At 39.6% G+C, this 20,909-nt stretch overlaps 1 long non-coding RNA gene across 3 annotated transcripts in view; it reads right to left on the bottom strand.

The window, feature by feature from the left end:
* The window catches only part of LOC141496215 (uncharacterized), a 33,908-nt gene extending 16,382 nt beyond the window's left edge, over positions 1-17,526 (bottom strand). For all 3 annotated transcript variants that reach the window (XR_012470980.1, XR_012470981.1, XR_012470982.1), the window contains exon 1: positions 17,401-17,526. This is a non-coding gene — a long non-coding RNA (uncharacterized LOC141496215). The remainder of the gene's footprint in view (positions 1-17,400) is intronic.
* Positions 17,527-20,909: the final 3,383 nt, after the last annotated feature.

Below are 20,909 nucleotides of genomic sequence, written 5' to 3'. Positions count from 1 at the left end.
GTTAAGATACAATGAGATAATACTAAAGAGTGTTTTGAGTTTTCCATTAATTCTAAAAGGTCCTTGGCTTGTTTTTCATAATCTGTTTTGACAATCTCCAGCTATCATAATTGCTGGCGATTCTTGAAGATGATGATTCCTGGACTTTCAGAGATACAGAGATGATAAACTGACTGATATCAGTACCTTGTAGGCTCCTTGAACAACTGATTGTGTACAGAAAATTAACTTCAGAGAATCAACTAAACCTGTGCTTTAGTAGGGAGGGATGGGAAGCATGGTTACCTTGAGGAGAAGGGAATGGAGAGCAGAGAGCTGGCCAGAGGAACAAGGAGCTGAACATATGAGAACTGAAAAGGACCCTTCTCAGAGATGTAATAAAAATGACAGACTCATTTGCAATATCATTTCTTCTGATGCTAATTTAAATTTGGGAGTATAAATTCAACTCAGTAAGTATTTATTTGTGCTAGGTACTAGGAATGTAATAACATAATAAAGAACCATTCTATGGGAAAGTAATATATACACAAACAAGAAAATATTTAAAAATTTGAATTGCAGGAGGAAAAAAGGAATTTTAGAAGAAAGTAATCAATTCAAATCCTGGCAGTGGATCAGAAACTGGAGTTAGCTCTGGGGAAGACCCTCAAATTTATCAAGTCCAAATCCCTTATTTTACAGATGAGAAACCTGAGTCTCAGCAAAAGTGATTTTTCCAGGATCATAACAGGAAATTAATAGAAAAATTGAAAGTTTTGAACTTAGGTTGAAAAATATCCCTGAATACCCAGAATACCCCTGAATTGATATTAAATTGCCAAAAACTGTCCTTTACTGTGATTAGACTACAATGACCCCTTTGATCTCTGTGAAAATGATGTGTCTAACACTTACCATGTGACCTTAGACCACTTTCATCAGTCTTGTTTTCCTCATCTATAAAATTAAGGAATAGTAATACTTATGTAGTCACCTGTTATGCCTAGAAAGTATTGTTTCTAAAAGAATATTTCTATAACATGGGAAAATTGTTACTATTATAATTGATAATAATTTTATTATCATCATGATTTAGATCCATTTTTCTCTCTCCCACTTTCCACTATTTTAAAATTTATGTATTTGTCATTCCAACTGTATATACCAATAGTTTTTAACATTTTTTGTAAGATTTTGACTTACTTATTTTTCTCCTTCCCTCCTTTACCTCTCTCCTCTTCTTGACACTGAGTAATCTGATATAAGTTATACATGTATAATTATGTTAAATATATTTCCATGTTAGTTATGTTGTGACAGAAGAATCAGAACAAAGAAAAAACCATGAAAGGGTAAAAAAAATCATAAAGTATAAAACAAAATTTAAAAATGAAAAATACTGTGCTTTTGTCTACATTCAGACTCCATAGTTCTTTCTCTGGAATGTGAATGGTATTTTCCATCATAAGTCACAAAGTCTTTGTCTTTGTTCACTGAATTGTTGAGAGGAGCTAATACCATCATAGTTGATCATCACACAGTGTTGCTGTTAATGTGTACACTGTTCTCCTGGTTTTGTTCACTTCACTCAGCATCAGTTCATGTAAGTCTTTCCAGGCTTTTCTAAAGTCCTCCCATTCATGATTTCTCATAGAACTCCATCACATTCATATATCACAATTTGTTCAATCATTCCCCAATTGATGGGCATCCCTTCAATTTCCAATTCCCTGCCACCAGAAAGAGAACTGTTGTATGACAGTGTTTTCCTTTTACTTTGATGTAGACTTTCCTCCCCCTTTTTTATAAGTTCTTTGGGATACAGATCTAGCAGTATTATTGCTGGATCAAAAGTTATATGCAGTTTAATTATTCTTCAGGTGTAGGTCCAAATTGTTCTCCAGAACGGTTGGATCAGTTCACAGCTCCACCAGTAATGCATTAGTATCCCAGTTTTCCCACATTCCCTCCAAAACTGATAATTTTCCTTTTTTGGTCATATTGGCCAGTCTAATCAGAATTAGATCACTATTCAATCTAATGAAAAAGATCCCTACCCAACAGAACGTTTGTCTGAATCTAGGACAATAGAATAATGGGCAAAATGTAACATTTTACATCTAGATTAAAAAACTCCACACACATATCTTGTGATGGAGGAAATTTTTCAAGGTGGCAATTCAGCTAAAAAAAGATCTAGCAGATGTTTTAGCAGAATGGAAACTCAGTAATGGTGGGATATGAGAACAAGGAAAGCAAATAGAAATGGATAGTAGGAGAAGCTAGGTGGTGCAGGGGATAGAGCCTTGACCCTGAAATCAGGAGGACCTGAGTTCAAATCCAACCTCAGATTACTTACTAGCTGTGTGACCCTGGGCAAGTTACTTAACCCTGATTGCAAAGAATTGAAAATTGGTGGGGTTGGAATGAGTGAACAAGTTATGGTTATGGGAATGTGAGAGAATATGATGATGCTTTAAGAAATGATAGAGGCGGGTGCAGCTAGGTGGCACAGTAGATACAGCACCAGCCCTGAAGTTCAAATCTCGCCCCAGACATTTAATCATTGCCTAGCTATGTGACCTTGGGAAGGTCACTTAACCCCATTGCCATAAATAAATAAACAAATAAACAGACAGAGAAAGAAGAAATGATGGAGGGAATGGAGAGATCACTATAAAGTAGAACATTTCTACAGTATTGTCTTTATTACCTAAATTGTTCTCCTGGATCAAATGAGGCAATATTTGTTAAGCACTCAACACAGTGACTGGCTAACACACAGTGGGTGGTTTATAAATATTTGTTCTCTTTATTTTACTCTGTATCAGTTTTACAAGTTTCTGAAGTTTCTCTTAAATAAAAGGAAAAACAGCATCCTAATGGGAAGCCGAGTTGTTATTTGGCAGCAATAGAGAAAGGGGGCAGGGGCAGGGGCAGGGGCAGGGGCAGGGGCAGGGGCAGGGGCAGGGGCAGGGGCAGGGAACCAGAGTCTGGAAGGAAAAAAATGTAGACTCATCCCAGTGAAAGCTAGACACTGAGGAAGGAGCCAGGTAATGGGTCTGCCCCAGGCATTTTCCAACTGGTAGTTAGCCAGCCCAAGATGATAAGCAAGAAGAAATAAAAGCAAAGAAAGATGTTAATCTTTATCCACTAGAGAACTACACATCCATATACATGTATATGGATGTGTAAATATATTTACACATCTATATTTAAAATATTACATAATATTTTAGTGGTCACAATAGTCAAGGGCAAAGCAGGACTAGAGGAGAGGGACCACACACTTGGTCTTTTTATAATTTCTTTAGCAGCACCTGAACCTGTACTACAATAGGAAGAACACTGATAAGATGGTATCCAGAGGAAGGCAGCTACAACCGTGAAGGACCTTGACTCCACTTCTCATAAGGGTCTATTAAAGCTACTGGGAATGTTGATCCTGAACCAGAAAAGATTTAGGGGAGGAGGTTGGGGTAGGGGTGGGGGAAGCTGTCTCCAAATATTGAGAGCCCATCCTGGGGTAGAAAGATTAGATTTGTTCTGTTTGACCTCAAAAGGCAGGATAAGGAGCAATGGGTGGAGGTCACAAAGAGATAATTTAGGTTTGATCTAAGGAAATCTCCCTAAACAAGAGATATCTACAGGGTGGCCTGAGTTATGTTGAGTGGCAGTGGGATCTCTTTTAGAGAATCTTCAAACAAACGTGAGAGGACTACTTGTCTGCCATTTGTGGCAGGATCTGAATGGGCAAGATGGTCACTGAAATCCCTTTCAAGTACAAGGATCAGACAGTCCCTTCCCTCCAGGAATTTGCTGTCCAAGAGGAGAGGAGAAGCATCAACAAACCATGAGAATAACGAGTAGAATGTCTTAGATGCTATAGAAGAGTCAAAATGAAGTGCTCAAGATGGTCAAAGACTCAGGGCACCACGAACAGGCTGTCGGATTGGAAGTCACAAAGACCTGGGTTCCATCATAGTCACTTTCTATTAGGTTCAATGGCCTCCAAGATCATTTCCGGCACTGTTTTTTTTTTTTTTGTCACTGATAATATCATTCTGAACTCAGGCAATCCTTGATTGATAAATGGAAAGCACTAAGGATAAGCAGGTGAATACAAGTTTGAAAGGATGAGCACCATCCTCAGAGTTCAGATCTCATCTCAGATGCTTCACTTGGTGTGTGGCCCTGGAAAAATCACCAAACTCTCTTCCTCAGTTTAATCACTTGTAAAATGATAGAGTTGAGGGTGGCTAGGTGGTGCAGTGGATAGAGCACCAGCCCCTGGAGTCAGGAGTACCTGAGTTCAAATCTGGTCTCAGACATTTAATAATTACCTAGCTGTGGGGCCTTGGGCAAGCCACTTAACCCCATTTGCCTTGCAAAAACTAAAAAAATTTAAAAAATAAAAAAAATGATAGAGTTGGAATTGATTATCTGGGTAATTGGTCAGACAGATCCTTTACTTCTGAAATACAGAGATCATGCTTTGACAAACACTGTCCTGCTTCAAGTCTGAGTGACCCTGGAAAAGTGACTTTTCCATCTTGGTTTATAAATTGAGGAGTGAATTGAGACAACATCGAATTCCCTCTCCCCTCTCATAACTTTGAAGTTCTGTGATTCTAAGGCAAAAGATGTTGCTGCTGCCCTGTTTGTCAATGGCACTAGAGATCCCAGGTGCTAACAGCTCTGACTTGCCCATTCCCGTGGGCTTTCAACAGTTTAATAAACAAAGACATAAATAAATAGCTGTGGGTGCCCCTACCCTCTGTGCCAGCTGAGGGCAAGATTCCCAATTCCTTCCCACGCCCCCCTCCCCCTTGAATATGCATTCCTGATATCCAGCCAAGAAGCCTTCGGGATCAATTACCTCCTTTGAAAATATTCAGGAAATCCCCTTGACTCTGATTCCTGAAACCCAATCCCCCACCTCCCACTCCCACTATCCAGTTTGCCTGCCCCTACTCAGGGCCACATTGAAGGATGGCACCAAAAAAAGTGAAGTGAGAAGCAGAGCCAAATTCCACAGAGGAGTGATCAGCTGCTGGCTGCCACCTGGAGAGGCTTGCCCTGAACATCCTGCAGGTACTGCCCTCCCTCACATGCTGTGTGTACTCACATATATGTGCATGAGACACATGCATACACGATTCCCTCCTCAGATACACGATCCAAGGATAAGGACCCAGCCAATGTACAGAGGGATAGGTACATCCACATGCATGCACACACTTATCCGGTGGGCGTACGTGGTTTCTTTCATCCCCTGCCTATTCAACATGATTCTGAATCAGGGCACCCAAGTTCAAGACCTAGATCCGACCTTTACTTACCTGCTGTTACTCGATAAGTGAATATTTATTATGTCCCTACTTAGCATTAGACTCAGACTGGGGATATAAGAAAGAGAAATGGGGTCATCCCTACATGCAAGGAGGTTATTTTCTAATGGGAAAGACAACAAGTCTGCATACAAACTCATGTGGCATAAATAGAAAGTGAAGAGAGAGAAACAGACTAAGCAGTCAACACTGGGGGGTTTGATGGGGCATTGGCAGTGGGGGGGGTGACTTGGACTAAACCTTCTCTACCTTTTGGATCTTAGTTTGCCCATCTTTAAATGAGGAACAGGGGTGCAGGGGTCTAGACTACATGATTCCAAAGGTCCCTCCAAGCTCTATCCTATGATGCTCCAGCTAGAGCACAACATCTGAATACGCCCCCCACACAGACATGCATTCCTACATCCTTGTTACCGCCATTGGGAATTCCTCAGATTCTTCTAGGATGCCGGAAACAAGGAGGCTCTCTACTTAGCTGACCAGCAGACAGAAGCCCCTTTTCTGTTTTCAGTGTGAATCAGTGAGTGAGTGAGTGTAAAAGCATTTATGGAGGAACAGAAACTATTCAAGTAACCATATAGCCCCTCAGAGAAACGCTTCAATAACGAGGACTTTTCTCAACCTCAGGCAATTGGATTACTGGACTTGTGGTCGGGAAGATTTGAGTTCAAAATATGACTTCAGACATTTTCTAGTTCTGTAACCCTGGTCAACTTAATATCTGCCTCAGTTGATCTATCTGTAAAATAGAAATAATAATGGCATCTCCTTCTTAGGATGATTGTGAGTCTAAAATGAGATAAAAGATACCTAAAGCACTTTATCAGTTTGGGTTTTTTTAGGTTTTTTTTTTTTTTTTGCAAGGCAGTGGGGTTAAGTAGCTTGCCCAAGGCCACACAGCTAGGTAATTATTAAGTGTCTGAGACCGGATTTGAACCCAGGGACTCCTGACTCCAAGGCCGGTGCTTTATCCACTACGCCACCTAGCGACCCCTACTTTATCAGTTTTAAAGAACAATAAATACTAGTTATGATTATTCAGCCTCTAACTTTAAAAAGGAAATGATAGGACAGTTTTAACTACATTCAAAACAACATCATCTAAGGTATAGCCTGGACCAAGGAGGATTCATCACTATCTGTACAGCATGCCAGCTCAATGATCAGACAGTCCCTGCCCTCCAGGAGTTTAAAGTCCAAGAGGACATTCACTGAAGGAATGGGCACACTGGAACACAATCATCTAGGAAAGGGCAACAGAATGGGGAGGGAATCTGGAGACCATACGAGGAACAATTGAGAAAACTGGGGATGTTTAGCCTGGAAAAGATAAAACCAGTATGTGATATCTGAATATATGAAGTGAATAAATATAAATAATACAAGGTAGTTAAACACTAGATAGTTTGGGAAGAATGACATTAGTAGGGTTGGGAAGGAGGAAGAAGACTAGGGAGGGTGACCTTGTACTGGAACACCACTGGAGCAAAACCTCTCAGGACCTTAGTTTTCCCATCCCTGGGATTATGATTAGAATTATGAAGAGATCAGATTTTGTCATCTCCAAGGTCCACATGGAAGAGCAAGACAACTAGTACTATTTCGGACCTTCATTTATTCACACTAACTGCTCATCTCCATTCTGCTAACCTCCCACACCAAGTCCCACATTCAAAACAGTAGACAGTTAATAAAACAAAATGGAAGGTTAATAACTAGGAATCACAAAGCACCCTTCCTTAGCTTTCCCCAACTATTTCCAAGTATCACTATCCTTGGCTTCCATTGAACTTCTCGAATTTCTCAACAATCTTCAGGTGATGGTGATGAAGATAGACACAATCTCAGTGAACAAGTTTTGGCTCAAAAATCAATAGATCAATTCAACCCACCAAGGAGTAAACTCTTCATCATGCCACATCTTCCATTTTAGGAAGGATGATGACTTATCAGCAAGATTTTAGAAGGGATTCCATAATTGGAATAGATATTAGACTATATGGTATTTTTTTTAAAAAATCCTTCAGAATCAGATGAATAGTACATTCACTTTTTAAAAATTTTCTCTTATATACTTTTTTTCCCTTAATCCTAATTCCTCATACTGAAAATGACTAATCTGTAAACATGTTTAACACAATGTAAGTACAATATTCACCTGAATGTTCATTACTGAGGGGAAGGGGGTAGAAAGGGAGAGTAGAAGGAAATTATGTAACTTAAAAATATACATATGCATATGGATGAATGTTGAAAAACTTTCATAACATGTAGTTGGAAAAATAAAATATCAATACTTTATAGATAACTCAGGAGAGTCAAAATCCAACTCTGGGATTCCAATTCTAACCTCCAGTTCATTACTTTTTCCTATACTATGTAGGAAGTTCAAAAAAAGACTGCCAGGACCTGGAAGAAGGCTCCTCCATTACAAAAGGATTTTTGACTCACAGTCACTTGATTCTACTTACTAAGACAGGAAGGTGGTCTCGGTTCTGGAAGATTTCCAACATGGACTGGAGGTCAAAGGAGCATGGGGTTATATATTTAGGGCTTGAAGGAAGTCATTTTACAGTGGAGGAAACTGAAACATAAAGAGGCTCAGTGAACCTCCTGGGTCCCATATTTAATAGGTATCTGAGGTTGATTTGAACTCAAGTCTTCTTGACTACAGAGCTTTAACCTCTAACCACAACACCACCTAAGTGCCTCAAAATAGGAAGGAAAAAAGGAAATAAGCACAAATATTATCTCACTTACTACATTGTCCTCTAAGAATTCCTTCTGGGACTGTGCTGTGTTACCCCCCTACCCACTACTATCACCTTCATCATCATCATCATCACCTATTATTGTTACGGATGTTTCTTGAAAATAGTTGGGGAAAGCTAAGGATGTATTCTGGGAATGCTTAATTATTTATGTGAACTTATACTATTAATGTTGTATTATTCTGTTTCATCAGTTGCTTACTGTTTTAAATATGGGAATGGGGATAGGGATGGGAGATTAAAGGCACAGGGGTTACTGAGCTGCCAGTTTGAATAAAAAAGGACCTAAATAGAACCAGAAACTTGGGAGAGGCTTTCAGAGGGTCCTGTTGGAAGAGGATCCTACCTATTCATCCTTAGCCTCCATGGTTCACCTAAAGCTCACTGGGTAAACAGATGTGAACTCTACCAGATGTTTCCTGCACTACTTGGCCATTAGTTAACTGAAATCTTTAGAGTACAAGAGAGATAGGTAAAAGGGGCACATTCAGAGCCGGACCAGGGATGAAGGACTAGAGTTGGCACATGGTGACTGTGGCACCTTCCAAAGGCAGGATGTGGCCGTAGCCTTTGGCTAGAGATGGAAGACAGGGCAGGATTCAAACTTCCTTCCTAGCTTCGTGGTGCAAGGTTCAGGGAGGTAGGAGAGGCTGCTCTGTCACATCCTGTAGAAAATGGGAGGGGTGCGGAGACCAGTCAGTCTTGATGGGTAACCCCCTCCCCGTTATATCTGTGGCCACCCACTCATGAATTTATTCACCAGTCTTTGCCCTCACAGGTCTTGCGGTTAACTGATACAGGAACTCTGTATGATGTGGTGGGAGGCAAAGCAGCCCAGGAGTTAGGAGTCTGGGTTCTTTCCCCAACCTTAACTATGAAACTGTGAGGGATTATTTTTTTAACTTCATTGTCCATTTGTGAAGTGATAAAGGTTCTGGTACTGGAGTCAGAAGACCTGGCTTTTCACCCCTTATAAACCATGGGAAGTCACTTTATTTCTCTGTGCCTCAACTTTCTCTTCTGTAAAATGGGGACAGTAATACTTTGGGTTCCCTATCCTACTGGGTCGTTCTGAGGACAGTGCCTTATAATGCATCCTAAAAATATGGTCTCTGGCTACTAAAATGTAATCTGGATCAGAGAGACTGCAATAGTTTTTCCTTCAGAGATCTCTCTCTCTCTCTCTCTCTCTCTCTCTCTCTCTCTCTCTCTCTCTCTCTCTCCCCTCTCCTCTCCTCTCCTCTCCTCTCCTTTCTCTATTTTCTCTCTCCTTTTTTGTCTCTCATTTTCTTTCTTTTTCTTCTCTTCTTTTTTTTTTCTTTTTTCTTTTTTGAGATTCAATCTTAATATCTCACCCAGACAGGGAGTACAGAAGCCATACATGGATCAGTCCAAATAGCCTCATGGTCCTCTACTTTTGGGGGACCCACCATATTGGTGTCAGACTTAGTGCAGGCATCAATGGGCTTTAAACCTACTGAATTCAGTATTCCTGAATCAACCAATTCAGAATTCCTGAAGTAGAGGCAAGCTGCCAACTTCAGCCTCCCCAGCAGCAAGGACCACAGGTATAGGCCTCCATGACCAGTTAAATAGCCTATTCCTCATCCCCAAGCCACCAGCCTCCAGTGGATTTGAAATATCCTTCCCTTGTTCTTTTCACAGTATTCACTCTATAAGAAGACAGCAGGAACAAATGTCACAATTTTTACTCTGTCATTTCCTTTTCCTTCCTTCAGGGCCCTTTCTACCAGTAAACTGCCATAGGCATCACTCATGTGCCACAAGTCTAGAGTTTCCATCACTCACTTATTGAAGTATCTGGTCAGTTCTCAGTCCTGGGAGGAAGACAAGGAGAAACACAGTTTTTGATCTCAAGGAACTCACTGCTTACCAAGAGAAACAATATCCAATGTTCCAAAAGTCTTAGTTTTAACTATTAAAGTTATTCATTCTCCCTCTGTGACTGTCTCCAATGTCTATTTTTCTCCTTTTTTCTTCCCCTGCCCCTGACTTTCTTTCCTTTTTCTCCTCCTTCTCCTCTTCCTTCTCCTCCTCCTCCTCCTTCTCTTCCTCCTTCTCCTCCTCCTTCTCCTTCTCCTTCTCCTTCTCCTTCTCCTCCCTTCTCCTTCTCCTCCTCCTCCTCCTCTGTTTTCTCCACTTCCTTCTCTTCTGCCTCTTCATCTTCTTTTTCTTCTCTTCCTCCTCCTCCTTCTCCCTTTTCTCCTCCTCTTCCTCATTCTACTCCTTTTTTCCTCCTCCTCCTCCTCTTCCTCCCCTCAAAATACTCCACCATTCAGCAACAGGAATTTGATTCTAGCTCAGTTCCTTTGCACTGACCAGCATGCCTAAATTACTCTACTCTCTCTAGCTCCCTCTGAGCTTCCCTATCTTCTTCAAAACTTAGGTCAAATCCCTCATTTTTCAGGAGGTCTTTCCTAATCTTCTCAGATACTGACATATTTCCCTCTGAGATTATCTTCTATCAATGCTGAATTCCCAAATTAGAATGTAAGCCCCCCCCCTTTCCACCCCTCCAAGGGCAGGTACTATTTTTTTTGTCTTTATATCTCAGGCCTTGGCCTAGTGCCTAATTCCTAATAACTGCTTAATGTTGGTTTATTGGTTAGTGGAAAATGAATCACTTGGATATGAAGCAAATTTCAACGTGAAACTATGCCTTCTCCCAGTCTCCCAAATCCTGAAATGTCACACACATAAAACTCCTACAAAGCACTCATTGACTATCCCAGGGTCAATATTGAGGGAGCTGTATGGATGGTGTCTGAAGGGTCTTCTAGTCCCAAATCCTGTGGTCCCTCTGACATACCACCATTAGTTGTCTCATTAGAACAATACGATAAATAAGAACCTCCAATATTATCTGAAAAGGGGGAGCATTAAGTCATTGTCAACTTGGATGACCAGCCATGAAGGGACAATTCATAGGAGAAATTCTTCCTGAAGGAATAAGGGGAGGAAGGGACAGAGGAGGAATGAGTTTTGATGGACTAGAGGAGGAAAATGAAAAACGGCTGAGGTATGGCACTTTAATAAGAAGTCCTGGGAAATAGTAAGGAGACGAGGTAGAAGGGGGCAGCTTGAAAGCATAACACATCTGGAGGTGGGGAGGGATGTGTTCTGCAGAGAAGCAGGGTGCCACCAGGAGAATGCGGGAGAGGGAGGGGGGGAGAGAGAGAGAGAGAGAGAGAGAGAATAAAAACCAGTTTGACCTTCACAATTTTGACTCAGACCAAAGCCAGAAGGCAAGAATTCTAACTAAAATAGCTCATTGAACACTATATTTGGAATCAGAGACCTGAAACTGACTCCTCCAACAGACACTGCTTATAGGACATTGGAGGAGGGGAAGGGCAGTTACTTTTTCTCTCCAGGCCTTGTTTTCCTCATCAGTAAAATTATGGTACTAAAGTATATGGCTTCAAAGGTCCCTTCCAGTTCTAAATTCTATGTGCTCCATGATTGCTATGAAAGAATGGATTTCTCACAACCCAGAGAAACTAGACATCACACACATAGACACACACACACACACACACACACACACACACACACACACACACAGACACACACACACTTCTTCATTCTCTCCCAAGAAGGAAAAGCAGGCCAAACAGGATGAGAAGTTCTTAAAAATGAAATTCTGAAGACAAAAATTTCCAAAGATGAGGGAAAATTCAAGTCATCTGGAGTGACTAAGGTAGATGCCCAGAGAACTCAGAAAACAATTTAGATTTTTAAAATAGATGCAGAACCTGGAAGATAAAGCAGGTGATAACAGGTATGGCAGGGTACTGTAAAAATAACTTTGGGAGTACTAAATCACAAAGTGAACTGAGTATGATACAAAAGATAGAGGCAGCTGGGTAGTCCATTGCATAAAGCGCTAACTTTGGAGTCAGACCTGAGTTCAAATCCAGTCTCAGAGACTTATTAGCTATGCAACTGTGGACAAGTCACTTTACCCTGTTTACCTCAGTTTCCACACCTGGAGCTGGAGTAAAAAATGGCAAACCACTCTAGTACCTTTGCCAATAAAACCCCAAATTCAGTCACAGAGAATTGTACACAACTAAAATGATTCAAAATACAACAAAGAAAGCTAATGACAATCAAAGGGGATGGTATCTATGCTTTTCTAGCAAAAAAAGGAGATTAGATAAGACCTACTGCTTAAAAGTGATAGGAGGGTAATAACATGCCAGAGTATGAGCAAAATTGCTCAGTTCTTTTGCTTCTGTTTTCTCTGATAAGGAGAACATCTTTGAACTTCAAAGAAAGAGTGAAAATGATTAATAGAAAGTTGTTACTGAGGACAGTAAGGGAGCCCATATCCCAGGCTTCAAAGGTAAGAGAAGAGAGTCTGCAAACTATAGCCCAAATGACTTGGTTTCAATTCCTGGCAAAATTCTAGAGCAGATCATTAAAGAAATGGATGGTAAATGACTAGAAAAGGAAACAGAGATAACAGAGAGTCAATCAGGCTGCTTCTTGATGAACAGGTCATGCTCTACTAACCTATAACCTTTTTAAAATAGGGTTATCAAACCAGAGAGAGAGCATGATACATTGGAAACACTACTGAACTTCAAGTCATGGATCTGGAGTTCAAATCCTGAAATAAGATTATAATCTTGGAAAATCACTTCTAGAAACTCAGGTTTACTGAAAGTAAAATGAAAAGTTTGGTCTCTGAGATTCCGTCCAGTTCTAAATCTGGGATTCTATCAGATTAGGGGAATGGTAGTTGAATTTTAGCAAAGCATTTGAGGAAATATCTCCTACTCTTACTATGGAAGAAAACAGAGAGGTGTTAGAAGACATTTCAAATAGATGGACTACAAATGTGATGAGTGGTTAAACTCAAAAAAGTAATCATTAATTGTTCATTGCCACAGTGAAAGAAGGTCCCCACTGGAATTCCTAGAGAGATTTATACTTGGTCCTGGACTGCTTAGCATCTTTATCAGTGATTTAGATAAAGGCATCAATGAGTAAGCTCATCAGATTTGCAGATAAACATTGAGTGCCAAACTTTCTGTAAAATCCTTTTACCCCCTCTCTACTCTTCATTGTCTTATGAAGCAAACATCAAAAGCTATTTTGATGGGCTAATGCATTGGGCTGGATTTAATCAAATGAAATTCAGTAGAAATTAATCTGTATTATACTTGGGTTCAAAAAACATCAACTTCAAATGTACAATAGTGAGAAGGGATCATTAGCCATTGGCTAATGGTGGTCATCCATTTTGATCTCTTTCATTTCTCTAAAAGAAAGTATTAGGGTAATAGTGGACCACATGGTCATTTCAGAAGATATATGATGGTGATACATTCCTTAGCTGTATTAAGATATGCATAGGCTTCAAGATTAAGGAGGTGATTATCTCAATACAGTCTGTCCAGAAGAGACCACATATGGTGACCAGAGTTTAGTTTTGGATCCTATAATTTAGTAAGTATATTGACAAGCAATAGACTATCTAGAGGATGTCAGCCGGGATGGCAAAAGACTTTGATTCCATGTGATATTTGTCATATTGGGATCAGGTGAAGGAACTGGAGAGCTTCAGTTTAGAAAAGATTTAGGTAGAACTTGGTATCTGTCTTCAAGTATTTTAAGGGCAGTCATTTGGAAGAATAATGAAACATTTTCTGTTTGCCCCCAGAACAAAGGATAAAAATTCCAAAGAGGCAAATTTTGGTAAGAGATCAGGAAATTATTAGAGCCATCCACAAAGTGGATGTGATTAGATTGGGAGTGATTAGATTGCTTCCATTAGTACCCTTCAAGCAGAGGCTCAATAGACCATTTAATTATGTGTTAGTAGAGATTTACCTTCTCACATGCAATACTTCATTGGTAAAGTGTTACAGCCTATTGATGTGCACTGTGTGTCTCTTCATTGACCCTCAGGTGACCCACCTCCCTGATTCTTCAGAAACTGTGGCATTTCATGACTTTCAGACAGAATTGTACCATGGAGAAATATGCTCATTGTTGGCATGAACCTGAATTCCAAACTGGTTTTTATTTCTTAGTTGCCTTTTTTCAGGAAGAAACTTGTGATCATTAATAATTTCTCAAAGACAATCTAGCCTCTTCTCCTCTTGTTGAGTCCATATGGTCTTAAAGAGAGTTTGTGCCCAAGATATACATACTCCTGGACCAGCTTTACAGGTTGTCCATCCAATTGCATAGTCTGGACAACAGGCATTCTTTGTCCACTTGTTTTTTCCAATGTGGATAGTTAGGCCAAAGTCTTTTGAATAAATATTGACATCATTTAGGACACTCTGCAGTGTTCCAAGGGTTGATGAAATAAGTACATCTGCAAACAGGAGTGCATCTGGAGGACCTCATCATCTATAGGGAATCCCTTTCCTACTTGGATTTTGTGTTGGACATCCTCGGAGATGGTGGCAAATAGCTTTCATGAGCTCACTGCCTTGCCCTCAAAGAGCTTAAATTCTATTAGGATGTCATATATAAAATACATATGGGAGTAGGGGTGGGAGAGAGGAATTTCATTTTGGGGAGTAATGAGGATAATGAGTGGTGTCATAGGGCAGTCAGGAAGTTTACAGAGACTCCCTCTGTGTATACTTAGTCTAATCCAAATGTTTTCTAAATCCCATTTCTATTTCCTCAGGGAGCACAACAGTGACTGTTATGTTAATGTCCAAATATAGTGGCTCCACTACCATTGATGGGGAAGAAAATTTGTTATAAAAATCTTCACAAATATTTCTTACTTTTCTCTCCTTGTTCATTTGCCTTCCTTCCCAATTCATCTCTAACTGCCTTTGGGAGGATGAGATTTAGTTTGATCTCATGCCAAACTTTCTGGAAAATTGTTTTCCCCTTTGCTGCTTCTCACTGTTTTATGAGGCAATGTTGTTCATAATCTTCACTCTCCTTTAAAAGATTTTATGAATGTTTGTGTTTCAAGCCAGGGCTGCCCTGAGCTGCCATATCTCTCCACTTGGCAAGGAAATCAGTGTTTGCTGGCAAAAAGCAGTTTCTAGGCTCCATTGGTCTCCTCCTTGTGGTGATAAATTGGCTGAAGTTAAATTCCTCAGAAATGGTGATATCATGTGAGGATGTTTTTTTCTTCTTTAGCTTTAGGGATTGACAACTTTGACAAGGTCAAGTTAGAGTTGCTTTAATGGTAGGCTGTATTTTCTTACTACTTCGTTCTTTCTTATAATTTTATATTGATTATGATCTTTAGTTGTTTTAACAAGTTGGTAGTCAGACTATACACAGACTGTTGTTTCTAAGTGTATTTTTGACTCCCACATCTCCTGTCTGTCCAAATAGAATCAATGTCATTCCTTGGTGAGAATTGGTGCTCATCATCTCTAGCACCTGCCAAATTGCCTCTTAAACAAAAAACATTCATTATCTATTGGCATGAAGCTTCTGTATAGTCTAAAAGCCTTTGGCCTCTGTGGATTCTTCCTAATAAACCACATTTTCCAACATATTTTTCAGCACCTTCCCTTATGACAAACTCTGCATTGAAGTCTCCGACTCTTAAAATAAGGTGTTGATGTGATTTTCAGGGTCTCATCAAATTCTCCTTAATAATGTTCTGCCTCCTTATCCTCAGCGATAGGTGTTGGTGCCATGGTATCATGGAATTCTTTTTGCAAATGTTTATCATGAGCACTGAAATGAGAGGTGACTGAATATTCCATAAATGGAAGTTTCTTATTGCCTTTAGACAAAAGATAAGACCAACTACACTGATGCCTTCATTTTCCTTTCCATTTAACTTTCAGTGTCAGTGGGGCATAGTAAATAATAATATTAGACTTAGAATCAAGAAATCTACAATGAATCAGATACTTACTAGCTATGAGACCTGGACAAGTTATATAACCTCTCTCAACTTCAGTTTATTCATCTGTGAAATGGGGCCAAAAATACCAGTAATATCTAACAGGTTGTTATGAGGATTCAATGAGATGATGTATGTAAAGTGCTCTGTAAGCTTTAAAGTACTGTAATGATTCAGTTTCTCTAATTGTTTGTTTTCTCAGTTACTGGACCAGGAGCTCACCACTTCACTTGTTTTTCTCACCACCCCCCCCAAAAAAACTAAAACAAATTCAGTGTTCTATCAACTAAAACTTTGTCTTTTAACACAAAGATCCTTACTAGGTAAGACTAGGTAGCCAGCAATATAATAGGTTTGTTTTGTTTTTTAAGGAATGTCAGAAAGAACTCTCTTCCCCTGAGATCTCTCCCCCATTCATACCTGAGATCTATTTATTATCTATCATTAGCAAATGAATCCACTGGGTTAACCATTGCTTATCCTAAGAGTTCTCTAAATTAAAGCAGATTATGGAGGGTGGGAGGGGGAAAGGGGTCCTTAAACTCTTAGTAGTAATAATCTCTGCATTTCTGTAGTGTTTTAAGATTTATAGAACATTTTGGGGCGGCTAGGTGGTGCAGTGGATAAAGCACCGGCCCTGGAGTCAGGAGTACTTGGGTTCAAATCCGGTCTCAGACACTTACTAATTACCTAGCTGTGTGGCCTTGGGCAAGCCACTTAACCCCATTTGCCTTGCAAAAACCTTAAAAAAAAGATTTATAGAACATTTCATGCAGATTCAAGCAGAACATCCATGAGGATGCTATCACATTCAATCCGTCCAACAATCCCAGGAGGTAGATTCTATTACTAGTCTCATTTTACAGATCAAGACACTAAAGCTAGGAGACATAGGTCAAGCAACTATTAAGTGCCTGAGGAAAGAATGGAAGGCAGGTTTTCTTGATTTGACCTCCATCAGGCTCTCCACTCTTCCTTCTAGTTGTCTCCAGAATCACTTTTCTCTCTGATGGAATTGAGGACAGTGAGAAGACACAGAAAGCCTCAAGGAGACAGTATTGAAAGGGAATGAGTAAAAATGCAATAGACCAGAGATATACTATTTAAGGTGTTTTTCAAACTCAATATGCTTCCACAAGTATCCTTATGGATGGTTTGGTGACCCACATTTCTATTTGAGTTTGACACCACTGTGGACAGAGAAACTCTCTATCAAAGATTTTGTCATGAGGATCATAGGATCATGGATCTGGAGTCAAAATGGACCACAGAGATCGGTTGCCCCAGTCTCTCATTTCACCAATGTGGAAGCTAGAGATCAGAGAACTGAAGGGACTTCTTCATAGTCATGCAATCAAAAAAAAAAAAAAAACCAGGTGTGGGTATCAAACCTCAATCCTCCAAAGTTCTTCTCCCAACATCTTACCTCCTCTTGGTCTTCATTTCTGAAAGGCTGCTTCCTTCCCCACTTTCTGAATATATTATTAACACATTTTCTCCTCCCTCTATGGCATTAATCCCATTTACCTATCACACAATTGCATGTCCTTGAAATTTCATTTCTCAGGGTTACAGTGAGTTCTGCAAACTTGCCCTCCCTGATTCCCATCCTGCCCTCTGCTCGCTCTTATTTTAGAAGTCACCTGATAGAGTTGTTCAGCCAAAGGTAGATGACCCTTTTTCTGTTGGGGTTCATTGACTGACAAGTGAGGGGGAAAAAATCAATTGAAGGCTACCCAGGAACAACAATCCATTCTACTTAGGGTCTGAAGTTCTTTTGCTGAGACAAATATAAAAGGTTGAACTTATCTGATTATGAAATCAAGAATGGGAGGTGTAAAACACTATGTGGGGTATAAAGGTCACCCGTCTGTGAATGGAGAGAGCTAGGTTTTAATCATAATTCTTCCACCAGCACTGTGTGTTACCTGGAGAAAAACCACTTGATCTTCTGGGACTTATTTTCCTCGTCCGTAAAATGAAGGGATCAGAAATAATCACCTCTAACCTCCTTACCAGGTTTAAGTTTCTGAAATATTTCAATCTCACTAGTGAATGAAAGGAGGAATGAGGAGGGAAGGGTGAGAAAAAAGAGTTGTTCCTTCTGTGAGGGGAGAGAGGGGAAGGAGAAAATGGAAAAGAGGAGAGACTGACAGTAAGAGAAAGAAAAAGAAAGGTAGACTCTAGAGAAATGGCTGCAAGAAGAGATAGTAGAAAAGAGAAGGAAAGGTGGAGACTGAAGGAGAAAGATTCAATAAAGCAATAATAAATTATCTTTATAGAGTTCTTTAATTCTGCAGAGGTGTGTGATGAAAAGAATGTTAAGCATAGAGTCAGAATATTAAGGCTGCTTCCAATACTTCCTGACTATAGTCCCTGGTCTTCCAAGGGCTTCAGTTTCCTTATCTGTAAAGAGGGAAAAATAATATTTACATAGACCTAGTAAGTACTTTAACACCCTTTAGGACATTTCCTTCATTTTTACAGATGGAGAAAGTAAGAGGTTGAGAGACTTGTCTAATCAATAAAAATTAAAAATGGGATTAAAAAAAATAACCCTGAAGTTTTACCTCACACTCTTCAAATTGGCGAAGGGGTTATGGAAATATAAGCATACTAGTGCATTACTGGTGGAGCTATGAATCAGTCTAATCATTTTGAATAACAATTTAGAATTATGTGAACAAAGTGACTAAAATATCCAAACCCTCAATCCAGAAATTCCACTATGAGATTCATATCCCTAAAGATACCATAAGGAGATAAGGAGAAAGTTCCCATAAATACCATAACATGTATAATTGCAATTCGACAACATAGTGTCTAGAGAGCTGGCCCTGAAATCAGGAAGACTTGAATTCAAATCCAACCCTAGACACTAGTTGTGTGAACCTAGGCAAGTCACTTAACCTTGTTGGTCTCAATTTCATTGTACATAAAATGAGCTGGAGAAGGAAATGGCAAGCCACTCTAGCACCTTTGCCAAGAAAATCTGAAAAGGGGTCACAGAGAATTGAATATGACTAAAATAATTCAATATACAACAACAAAAACTAATGGCAATCAGATTGAACAACAAATAACAAATTTGATAGTGAGGAACTGGTAACAGGGGAAATGATTAAACAAATTGGGATACATGAATTTAATGAAAAATTGCTAAGCTAAAAGAAATGACAAATATAAATATGGAGGAAAGATTTATTCAAACTGATACAAAGTAGAGTAAGTAGAACCAAAATAAAGATATATATATATGTATATATATATAGCTTTATATATATACACTTACTACAACAATGTAAATGTAAAGAACAAATACCAAAAAAATCAATAACGAATGTTGCAAAATTAATAACAAACAAACCTGGCTGCAAATAAGAAATAAGACAACCTCTCCATACCCCTTTACAGAGATAGGAGGTCCACAGGAATAGCATATTTTTTGCTGTACTGATCCATTTTATTGATTATTTTCTCCTTTTTCTTTCTTAAAATGTTATTTGCTATTCATGATGAGCCTCTGGAAAGGGCAGGGGAAGGATCCTGGGAGAAATTTTGTTGATATAATAAACAAACAAAAAACTTAAAAATAAAAAAGAAGTACCTAATTCCCAAGGTTGCTTTAGAAAATCATTTGTAAATTTTCAAGGTCTATAAAAATAGGAGTCAGTGTTATCCTCTTCCATCATGGAGGTGATCCTGAGGTGTTACTGTAAGGCATTGGCGGAGGCACACAAGAGTAGGCTATGACTAAACAACAACAAAGCTGAACCAAGTGACCTCAGGGTCTTTTCCAGTTCCAGGTCTGTGATTAAATTCTAAAGGTTTTGCCTACCATGTGATCAATGCTTTTAGCCATAGCAGCTCTGGGATGACCATGACTACATGGTAGAAGGTCTGAAGTTTACATCAGTGGAGGCAATACCTTCATTAACAAAAGCTGATTGAGATTCATAGCCCTCTATTGTTTTCAGTCAGACAAATACGAGTTTTTTAAAGCAGAAACAACATGCCAGGCCCTGGGAGGACAAAGACAAAAAGGAACAAGCCCTGCCTGAAAGGAGCTTACACTCTTTGGGGGAAAAGTGACCTGCACCTAAATGAATGTCTTCCGAGTATATGCAAGGTAAATGTGCAGGGGAGGTGCAGTTTCATGTAGAATGTGGAACCTGAGCAGAGTTTTGAAGATAGGAGGGATTCTAAGAGGTGGGGTGAGGTATGAGTACATTCGTAGCATGAAGAAAATCAAGTACAAGATGGTAAAACATGAATGAAGAAGAGTAAGATCACTTGGGTTGGGACTGAAGAGTGCAGGAAAGAGACTAAACCATTAGATTAGCACCCCCTCATTCAAATCCTATTCACTTGCATTGTTAAGGCATCACCTCCCTGATGTCATGGTCTTCTTGGAAAGTGAAGGACAAACATCCCTCTCAGACTGGAGTTTTTCAAGGGCAGGGATTCTCATGCCTTTCTTTGTATCCCTTGCCCTTAGCACAAAGCCTGAACCCTTAGTAGGTACTTAATCAATGTTTACTGACTGTTGACTCTTTTTTTAGGGTTTGTTTTTTTTTTTTACTTTTGACTCTTAAGTAATGTATAAAGTGGTTGGAAAGGTAGGTTGGGCCCAGATTGTGAAAGGTTTTCAAAGGAAGAAAAATGTTGAATTTATATTAAAACTGGGGCAAAGAAAGAGAGAATGGGGTGGCAGGGAAGGCCTGGTGCTATTCAATTTACCTTGGGTTGATTTACAGACTGAAAGCAAGTTTATTAGCATATTTTTAGAGCCAGCTGGTAAAATTTGTTCCTTCTCCCCCAGCAGTCAATTCCGAGTCACCTCCAACAGCAGCCTGGCAACCCTGAAAGCCTGTGAAATCTCTCTGATCTACCAAAGCTAGGAATGGTTTTGCCTTTGGTTAAAGGATCCAGGCA

The sequence above is a fragment of the Macrotis lagotis genome, chromosome 8 (assembly GCF_037893015.1).
Source record: "Macrotis lagotis isolate mMagLag1 chromosome 8, bilby.v1.9.chrom.fasta, whole genome shotgun sequence".
Classification (NCBI taxonomy): Eukaryota; Metazoa; Chordata; class Mammalia; order Peramelemorphia; family Peramelidae; genus Macrotis; species Macrotis lagotis.
The sequence above is the reverse complement of the archived record's forward strand: the minus strand, read 5'-3'. Positions and strand labels throughout refer to the sequence as shown.